This window comes from Solenopsis invicta, chromosome 5 (genome assembly GCF_016802725.1).
Source record: "Solenopsis invicta isolate M01_SB chromosome 5, UNIL_Sinv_3.0, whole genome shotgun sequence".
Classification (NCBI taxonomy): domain Eukaryota; kingdom Metazoa; phylum Arthropoda; class Insecta; order Hymenoptera; family Formicidae; genus Solenopsis; species Solenopsis invicta.
Window position 1 is genome coordinate 26702952 of NC_052668.1, and position 10053 is coordinate 26713004.

Here is a 10053-nt window from a genome sequence, read left to right on the forward strand (position 1 = left end):
CATCTGAATTTTTATTTATCGCATAGATTACGTTGATTTTGTTTCATATATATTTTTTTTTTGTTACAAGTGAAATGTTATTAATTTGTTTTTGTTATAAATGAAATGTGACCGATTTTATTTTTGCTACAATATTTATGTTTTGTTAGAAGCTTCATAAACTACAACATTTTGCCAACAAAATGCTTTTTTTAAAATTTTTCTACGATTTTTTTTGACCGAGTTACGCAACTTTGAAGATAAACCTGCAGTTTTTACAAATGACATCCGTACTCCGTGAAAAATCATCGTAGACAAAAAATCAAAAAACCATTTTAAAGCTCGAAGTTTTAACTTTAACATGTCATTAATAGTTTTCAAAAATTTTTTCAATTTCTTAGTACTATGCCCCAAAAAAGATACACTGCTTTTTCCTTGAAATTACGTATTTTTAACAGCTTGTAGCTCAATAAAAAATTTTTTTTCGACAAATCCAATGCCATAAAGTATGACATTTTTTTCTACAAAATGCTTTTTTTAAAATTTTTTTACGATTTTTTTTGACCGAGTTACAAGACTTCGAAAAAACACATTTTTTACAGTACATTTTTCTGAAAAATGACGTCTACCGCCGACATTAGTATTACCCAATGTGCACCACGTGGAGGTTGCGGGTCGGATTTTTGCACATCGTGTGTATGTGTGTGTGTGTGTGTGTGTGTGTGTCATAGCAGAGATAAGGACCCCACAGTTCGTCACTTCTGTGGTATTTAATGACTCCAAACCCTCTCTGCTGTGTGTGTGTATGCGCGCGCGCGCATGAGTGTTCAATAGTGTGTATTTCCTCCTTTCTGATCAATTACTGCTTGCAAGCGTTCTCGCATATTTATACATCTTGCAATACGATCTTGCGGAATGTTGTGCCACATTTTCGTTAAAATTTCTCCCAATTCTTCAAAATTTTGTGGCTGTTCTTCGCGACGCCTTAATCGACGTTCCATTTTATCCCAAATGTGCTTGATTGGATTTAAGTCCGGGCTATTGGCAAGATGATTTAACTAGTTTAGTTGCGTGTCGTTCAAAAAACCGTCGCGTTATATTTGCCGTATGAGGTCGAGCGTTGTCCTGCATGAAAATAAAGTTCCGACAGGTTTGATTGTTATATAGAACAAAATATCCACCCAAATAAAAAAAAATTTCATGCCAAGTTTTATTTCAAAAGACTCCCACAATTTCGAGATATTGCAAGAAATGTGATTTTTCATTAATATTCTTTTTTCTTCGCTAAATTTAAATTAACTTTTACAAAAAAATTCATGATTATAAAGGGTGTCCATATACATAAACTGTAATTTCTTTTGTTGTTCTTTGTTAAAGATTCTGTTTTTACAAAAAATCTAGAATTTTTAAAATTGCATCGTCTCTTGATCTAAAATATTGGCCATTTTTGAAAAAAATTTAGTGGATAAGTGACATATTATATTCAATATTTTTTCAGATTTTTTAATTTGGTGGAATGTGTTGAAAAAAGTAAAAACCGATATTTTTACATTATTTTTTGGTCTTAAGTGCATCCGATTGATATATATTAAATTGTTTTTAAATACATTTATCTCCGATTATACATCTGTAAACAGTAGTAGAAAATTATAGAGTTTACGTAATTTAAACTATGAGGTTTAAATATTTTTTAGTCAAAAAAGTTGATTTTTTGTATTTTATAAATGTGTTAGAAATACTAAAGATACATAAAACTAATTTGAAACTAAATACAAAAGTCAAATTAAAAATTGTAAACTTAAGATTATAAAAAAATTTGAAGGGTAAGTGTTACACCAAATATATTATACTATAATTAAATTGCATATTGTTAATACAGAATTTTGAAGAACAAATCTCGTATAATTATCAAATTGCGTTGGGTGATTGAGGCTGTGTACAGAATAATAGGACAAAAATGTAAGCTTTTTCATTACCAATTACATAACAAATTATTGTGTAATGCTATACATTATATAATTATTGTATATTGTATACTGTATAAGGGCTTCAGTTAAAAACCAAATTTTATTTATTTCAATTTCATCTGTTACTTTTACTTAATTGGCCATTAATTGGGAAATTCACCTTAGATGGTTTAAAGTATATCTCCCGTCATCTTTTTCGCAATATCAAGGTTAACGACTTCTAAATATTTTTAGCTTTAAATCTTTGAGAATACATTAAGCACATGTAAAATATGCATTATTGACTAACGTTGTAAATGTATTCAAATTAATGCTTTTCTTCCGTTCTTTATCATATTGGATAAGAGTTTCTTGTATAATAATCGGGTCCAATTGGACCTACTGGAGTTTCTGACTACTGTTATATGTATGATTTATTAGCTCGTTAAAAAATATAATTTTTGATTAATGTTCTACAGAAGAACGTAAGAAAGAAAATAAGTCAATTAGAATGTTGCTTGCAAAAGCCCGTGACGATTAAAGGTATTTGACAATTTTATGCTCTCTCTCTTTTTCTCTCTCTATCTATCTATCGATCTACATATCTTTTATCTGTTTCAAAAAACACGATAGAATGCAAAATTGGTTTATTCATGGATCAATGAACCAATTATGCAATACATGCAAAATTATTGGAAAATCTTTTGCAACAAAATGATATTTTTAACGTTGTAAATGGTTTTACATAATTATATTTGTAATGATTGATACTTACAAGGAAAGGCACCAAAGTGTCCACCTCAGATTTAAATGGGATCAAAATCGAAGAGAGACGTTTCCGTAGTATACGGACGGGTGAGTGTACCGTGCGTTATAGGGTGGTTTTTAATTATTTTTGGAAAATGGAAAGGTTACATTATAACTTTTCCATATACCATTGAATTTGTAATAAAATAAGCTTTATTTTGCTTTACAAAAAATAAAATTTTTGAAAAAAGTAGGTAGATGGTGGGAAAAAAAAAATTTTTTTTATCACTGTTATAAAGTACTCTTGCAGCCATTCAACTTTTATTCAAAACATTTGTCTCTATTTTTTATAATTTTAATGATATATGCTTTGAAAAAAAATAACGATTTTCTTCAAAGGATGTTTTATCCCCTAAAATTAAGATTGGGCACGTATAAAAATATACGTGTCCCTTATTTTTATCTGTACTACAACATATTAAGGGGTAACTGTAGACGGCTCAAATAAAGCGTTTTTTTTGCAATTTTGTTTACATGGAAGGAAAAACAAGAAAATAATAATATTCAAGGATGTTATTAAATATATTTTTAAGTGTTACAAAAATTTTTTTTATTAAAAATTATTACAAAATGGCGACGCTAGAGTCATTTTCGTGAGACGTGTATGTTAATGTAAGGTGATCTGTGGCACGCAGTAGAACTATCGTAGATATTTACTTAGAACAAAAAAGAATTTTTTTTTTTTAATCTACATGAGTATAGCCAGAGAAACACGTACGGAATTTGAAAAATATTTACTTTTAATTAATTAGGAAGAATTAAAAAAAAAATCAATTTTTGACGAAAGAAACGAGCAATTATTTGTCAATAAATAATGTTTTAATCAACCTATTGAAAATTCTGTATGTGTTTCTCTTCGAAATGTTATTTTAAAGAATGGGTTAAAATTTTGAGTAGAAAGACTGAAAATTGTTGGAGTTATGCTGCGTGCCGTTTTAAAAAATCACGTTTTGAGAAAAACGCGTTTAAAGTTTAGAGACGTGTTTTGGATGTGAAAAAATGAAAAATGTGACTGTTTAAAATTTTTTACAATTAGTCTGCTGTCCCGTAAAGCATTTTTTTTCACTTAAATATTGCTCTTTATTTTGTTTCTGTGTCGATTTTATGCCGGTGTGTGTCTCCTTTGCCGCATCTGTTTAAGACCGCTCGGTGTGCTTGTGCCTTTTTCCAATCACACCAAGACACTGAGCACTTCTCGTGTTGAGGATTTTCATTGGTTGATACAAATAAATAGTTTTAAATTAGCATTGCACACAAAAATCAAATTTTCAAACAAAGAAAAGATGTGACCGCAACACGGAAAATGTTCTTTTGTAAATGTACGCTGTACTAACGTACTTTCGTTTTGAAATGCTTCTCATTCAACATAAACTCCTTCTAACGACATTTATTGGTGTATTAGAGTAATTAGAAATCAGAAGATAAATCATTAGGCTGTATTCTTCGAAGGTATCGATGTGCCGTAGGTAGTCGTTTTGGAGAAGTCCAATACGTTTAATATTATATTGTGTGTAGAATAAAATGAAGTTTTAACATAAATTTTAGTCGTACACGGATATGTCCACTGTTCTCCAGGATCGCCTTCTGTTTCATAGAAGCCAGTTAGTTAATTGCCGGTTGTTACAGTACCAGATTCTCGTGGTCCAACGTCGTTACGTTCCTTAGCTCGTTTACAGTTCATTTGTTGCAATTTTTGTTCTTAGACGTATGTTATCTAATAATAAAATCGCACAGTAGTCACATTAATTAAATACTTTAATGTATTACGTATTAAAAAAAAAGAACAAAAATTATGTGATTACAGTCTTCAAATTTGCGCCCACATATCCATTACCAACACAAGCATCCGTAGAAGATAAATTTTGGAGTAATATGTATGAGACGTATTTTAAAAATTTATTTCAAAAATAAAAGTAAATCAAATAAACTCGAAAGAAACACAGCAAACTTAAAGGTATGTCTCTTTGCTCTGCATTGAAGGGGTGAAACCATCTTTCAAAAATAAAGAAACTTTTGCCTTTTTTTCAATACATATTTCGTAAATCAAACAAAATATTAAAAATGTTTTATACCAAGTTTTACATCAAAAATATTTATTAAACTACTTTATTTATTTTCCGAAAAAAGATTTGTTTTTAAAAGTGCGCTTACTATACTTTTAAGTTACAAATTACTTATTGCATTAAAATTCCAATTTGAAACTTGGCATAAAAGTAGAATTAAGGGGTAATTACATAAATTTAGAAATTTTTAATTGTGACTAAAAAACATTTTGAAAGCGTAAACCAATTATGAAAATACACGTAAAATGAAGATACACGTAAAATAAAACTAACCTTAACTTTATTGTGTTACATCTTTGTATTATATTATTATATGTAAAAGTTTAATTAAAAAAAAATTTATTTATAGAAATAAATAGAGTAGTTAGAGATATTTATACTGTAAAACTTCGATATAAAACATTTTGTAACATTTCTTGTAGTTTACAAAGACGTTAAAGCAGAAGTCTTTATCTTTGAAGAGTAATTTCACTCCTTCGACTCGTTTTTCAGCCGTAACTAAAAATGATTGAACTCATCTATTTACTCTTTTTACATTTATGCCAAGTTTCATTAAAATTGCAATTTTAATGCAATAAATAATCTGTAAAAAGTGTATATAAAAGGTGAATTTTTAAAAACAAATTTTGTTTTGAAAAATTAATAGCGTAGTTAAATAGAAATATTTTTGCTGTAAACATGGTAAAAAACATTTTTTAATGTTTTGTTTAGTTTACGAGATATATTTAAAAAAGCAAACATTTTTTATTTTCTACGGTGATTCCATACTTTTGAATTATTTTCTAGCCGCAACTGAAAATTTCTAAATTTATGTATTTACTTCTTTTACATTTATGCCAAATTTTCTGAAAATCTGAATTTCGCACTTTGCGAGGCTTCCTTGTGAGACTAAAATAATCCTGTAAGAATGTTCCTGCTGTAAATTTTTCTTGGGTAATCCATAAGGTATGCCAAAATGTAAACCAAACTTTTCTTGCGGTGTAACTCCGTGGAGTTTTGCAAAGTTCGTAAAAAAAATCTGACAAATGTCAAAATCTTATAGAAATTTTTTCAAATTGTACAGCGTGAAATAAAAATCGCACATAAATGCAGTTTACAGTATTTAAAAGCGTGACTTTTTATCTTTAATTTGCGTACTTGTTGACCATTGTACGATTCTTTTTTTCATTAAGTTATTCAGCTCTAAAGCAAAAATGGTTTCTTTCTTCAATGTTGAATAAATCGGTGAATAAAAATCGTACAATGCTCAACAAGTACGCAAATTAAAGATGACGATTCATGCTTTCGAACGCTGTAAACTGCATTTATGTGCGATTTTTAATTCACGTCAAATAAACTCGCAAAATTCGTAACAAATTTTGCCGCATCTTTATTTTTATCCGTATTTTTATCCGTTCCGCAAAAGATCAATATAGGTTTTCAAAGTCGATATTAAAAATATGTAGAAACATTAAGCTGTAAAATGCGTTATGAAACATTTGGTTTATCATTTTCTATATTTACCATGTTATACTCTTTTTTCGAGAGTAACTGTAGGCGATCCTTTAATTTTGCTGTTTAACGCTTATTTAATATTTGCTGAAGTCGATATTTGAACTTCGTAAAAAAAAGGAAAGAATTGTAAAACGTTTTTTCAAGGCACATTTTAAAGGGCAAAACGTTTCGATTATTTAAAATGATTTTTCTCAAAGTTTGTTTTACACTAAGAAGTAAAGTAAAAAATTTAAGAATGATTTTAAAAAATCTCAAATTTTCCAAATTTAAACAAATTTAAGAATTTGCATATTTTTTGCCATTCAAATTAACATGAAGTAGAAAATTAGAAAAACTTTTTAAAAATAATTATTAATTAAAGAATAATCCACAATATTTAAAATGTTTTATTGCATTATGAAAAATTTTTGATATTTAAAAATGTTTTATTTTGCAAATTTTTGATTTTCAAGAATTTTTCTTGAATTTGTTTCTTCATTACTTATTGTTAGTGTAAAAGAATCTTCCACGAAAATCAACTTAAATAATCGAAAAATGTCTCCCTTTAAAATGAGCCATGGAAAATTGTGCTACAATTTTTGTTTTTTACAAAGTTCAAATATCGACTTCAGCAAAGATTAAGTGGGCATTCAACAGTACAATTAAACGATCACCTACAGTTTCTCAAAAGAGAGTGTAACATGATAGATCAAAAAAATGATAAATTAAACAATTCAAAACGCATTTTACAACTTAATGTTTCTACATATTTTTAATATTGATTTTGAAAACATATACTGACTTTTTACGGAGCTATAGAGACAAAAATAAAGATGCAACAAAGTTTATAACGAATTTTGCGAGTTTATTTGATATAAATTAAAAATCGCACACAAATGCAATTTGCAGCGTGCGAAATCGTAAACCTTTATCTTTAATTTGCTTACTTGATGAGCGATTATTCAACATTAAAGCAAAAAGGTCATTTTTGCTTTAGTGCTACTTAACTCAGTAAAGAAAACGTACAACGCTCAACAAATACGCAAATTAAAAGTAAAGCTCCACGCTTTCGAATGCTGCTTTCGAAACTGCATTTGCGTGCAATTTTTATTTTGCGTCGTGGAGCTTTGGAAAGTTTGTATAAAGTTTTGAGATTTGACGCACCTCCATTTAAATTCGCGTAACTTCGTAAATAATCTGTGAATCGTTTAATGACTTATCAATCTCAAGACTAAAGATTTCAAGGTTTAAAATACTTTTTTTAACTTTTTTATACGATTACTTTTGACAAAGTTACACTCTTTTGAATTACGCCTATTTTTTGGAGTCAGAATAGGTGATCCGTTAATTTTGCTGTCGAGTGTAGATGAATAATTATTAAAATTTAATTTAATTCTGAAATTTGAGTTATAATCGTGCAAAATTAAAGGTTTCAGGTCTTCTGTAATTTTTTACAAGCTTAGTTCCAAAAATTCTGATACCAAACGGTGTACCATATTTCAGATATAATGATGGATGACTATGATTAGTATTTCAACTGCAATATGAAGTTTTCAAAAAATTTCCACAATTGTGTAAATGCGTAGAATAAAATATGTTTGTAACTTAATTACTGTAGTACCCTAAATATATAAAATGTTTTAAAAAATATGGATTGATTACGTCTTTGCTTGAGAGGTGTGAATCGCGTTAACTTAATGGCAGTTATTGCTACAAATTTTTAATAATTAGAATAATCAATGCTGATAAAATACTATTTTATTATTAATTTTCTTTGTTTTTTTATATTATCCGTTCTTTAGAGAATGTATTCTAGAAATTAAGTTTTGATCGCTTCCTCGAATTAAAATTGAAGAAATGTAGGGCAGAATTGAATCTAATTATTCCACAAAGTTCTTTCATTTGACAATCGGATTTAACCCGCGATAAGTCTTCATACATAACACACATACTCTGTTCGAAATTGTTGATTAATGACAACTCCCACGAGGTAGGCAAAATATTTAGCAAAGTTAAGGAAATTTCCTGCCACCGCTTTGGTAGAAAGAGCAGCGCCTAAACATTTTCGTTGTAAATATTTTCCTAGACCTTTCGATGCGAGTAAGTAGCGCGAGAATGCGCGTCACGGCCGACGCGCCTTCGACTTTCTGCGAAAGTGCCTAACGGTGTATGTATAGTCGTGAGCTAAAAGGTTGCAACACATTTTCTTTGATTGTTTTTAAAATGTAGACTTGCTCATCAAACGGCGAACGTCATTGGTTCTTACCTGTGGATCCGACCAATTAAGCATCAAATCATCTACCATAAAAAAAAATGTGTTGCAACCTTTTAGCTCACGACTATACGTTGCGACCGCATTCACGAATGTGGTGCAACTTCGTTACGTACTGTGGAAATCCTTATACGAGATCAGTTCATTTAAACATACGAAATTAAATACGAAAGTTGGGCGCCAGGCACTGGCGTGAGCGTGCCACTCTTACGATCGAAATTTCTAAATTAATATGTGTAATCGCCTCAGACAGCAAACGCGAAAGGTACTCACGGACTCGACAGAGAACATGCGATCGGGAAGAACATCGCGATTGCTAGACAAAAACAACACGAGACGTGACTAAAAATGACGCACAAGAATAAGAAGAATTATAACGCGAGACTTAATTGAGGAGTCGGCGGTGCTTTACGGAACGAAAAGTAAGTAAACACAATAAGTAAAGGAATTAAACAGTAAGAGTATATGTAAAGAAGACTCATGAGAGGCTAATAAACATTAATTTGTTGAAAAGTATAAAGCAATTTTTATTTCTAAATACCTTAATTTTCAACAAATTGACCGTTAACAAATCGTAAGTAGTAATAGTCGAAATTGGTCAAACATGGAAAACTTCAAATATGATTTTTACAACTTTTCCTGCTCATAAAAAAGTGGAATTTGGTATTGAGCGTTATGTTTCGTCATACTCTACATAAATTTATCGATTTTAGGGATTACATCTCCAGGGCAGAAACCCCCCTATATCGTGGACATCCCCCTAACTATCCTAGGTAGTAAGCTGACATTATTTGTCGTCATTTTGATATCAAGATGTTGTCAAAGACGTTATTTCGACGTCAAATATCGTGAGCTTGTTAGCTGGGGTATAATTTGTATGTCCTAACCAAAGAAAAGAGTAACGTGACTATCAATTTTATTTACACATTCATCGTACGTCGGCGATGGTCAAACGGACTCATGCGTTTATATATGCGACTTTGAAATTATTATTTAAAGATCGTGTAGTTTTGTAATCTGCGTTTGATGTACTACGTTTTAAATTGTAATCATTTGCAATAATTCATTAATCTTTAAATTTGATCTATGAGTTTAGTGAAGCAAAGGTTCCAGGATGTCAGAAGTTCAAGTCCAGTTAAAGCAAAAAAAATTTTTTTTAAGTCTTTTTTCAACGTTTCTATGTAATTTAAAAATTAAAATTTAATTTATAATGAATATTAATTTACATGTGAAAACCATTCCCCTTTATTAATTTGGGTGTTATTATGGCAATTACTGCCTCTGCTGTAACTTGACCATAACAACCTCTTTACAGTAAAATAGATGTGCAGCAAAATGGTTGCGATGTGATTATGGCAACCTCTTTACAGCGAAATAGATGTGCAGCTAAATTATTATTTTAAAAGCCTTGTTTTAAAAACAAGTGTTGTCTCTCTTTTGTTGTTACAACTTTGTCGTGACGCGCGTCTCATTGGTGTTGCGGCAGTAGTTGTACCAGACAAAAATGCTGCGA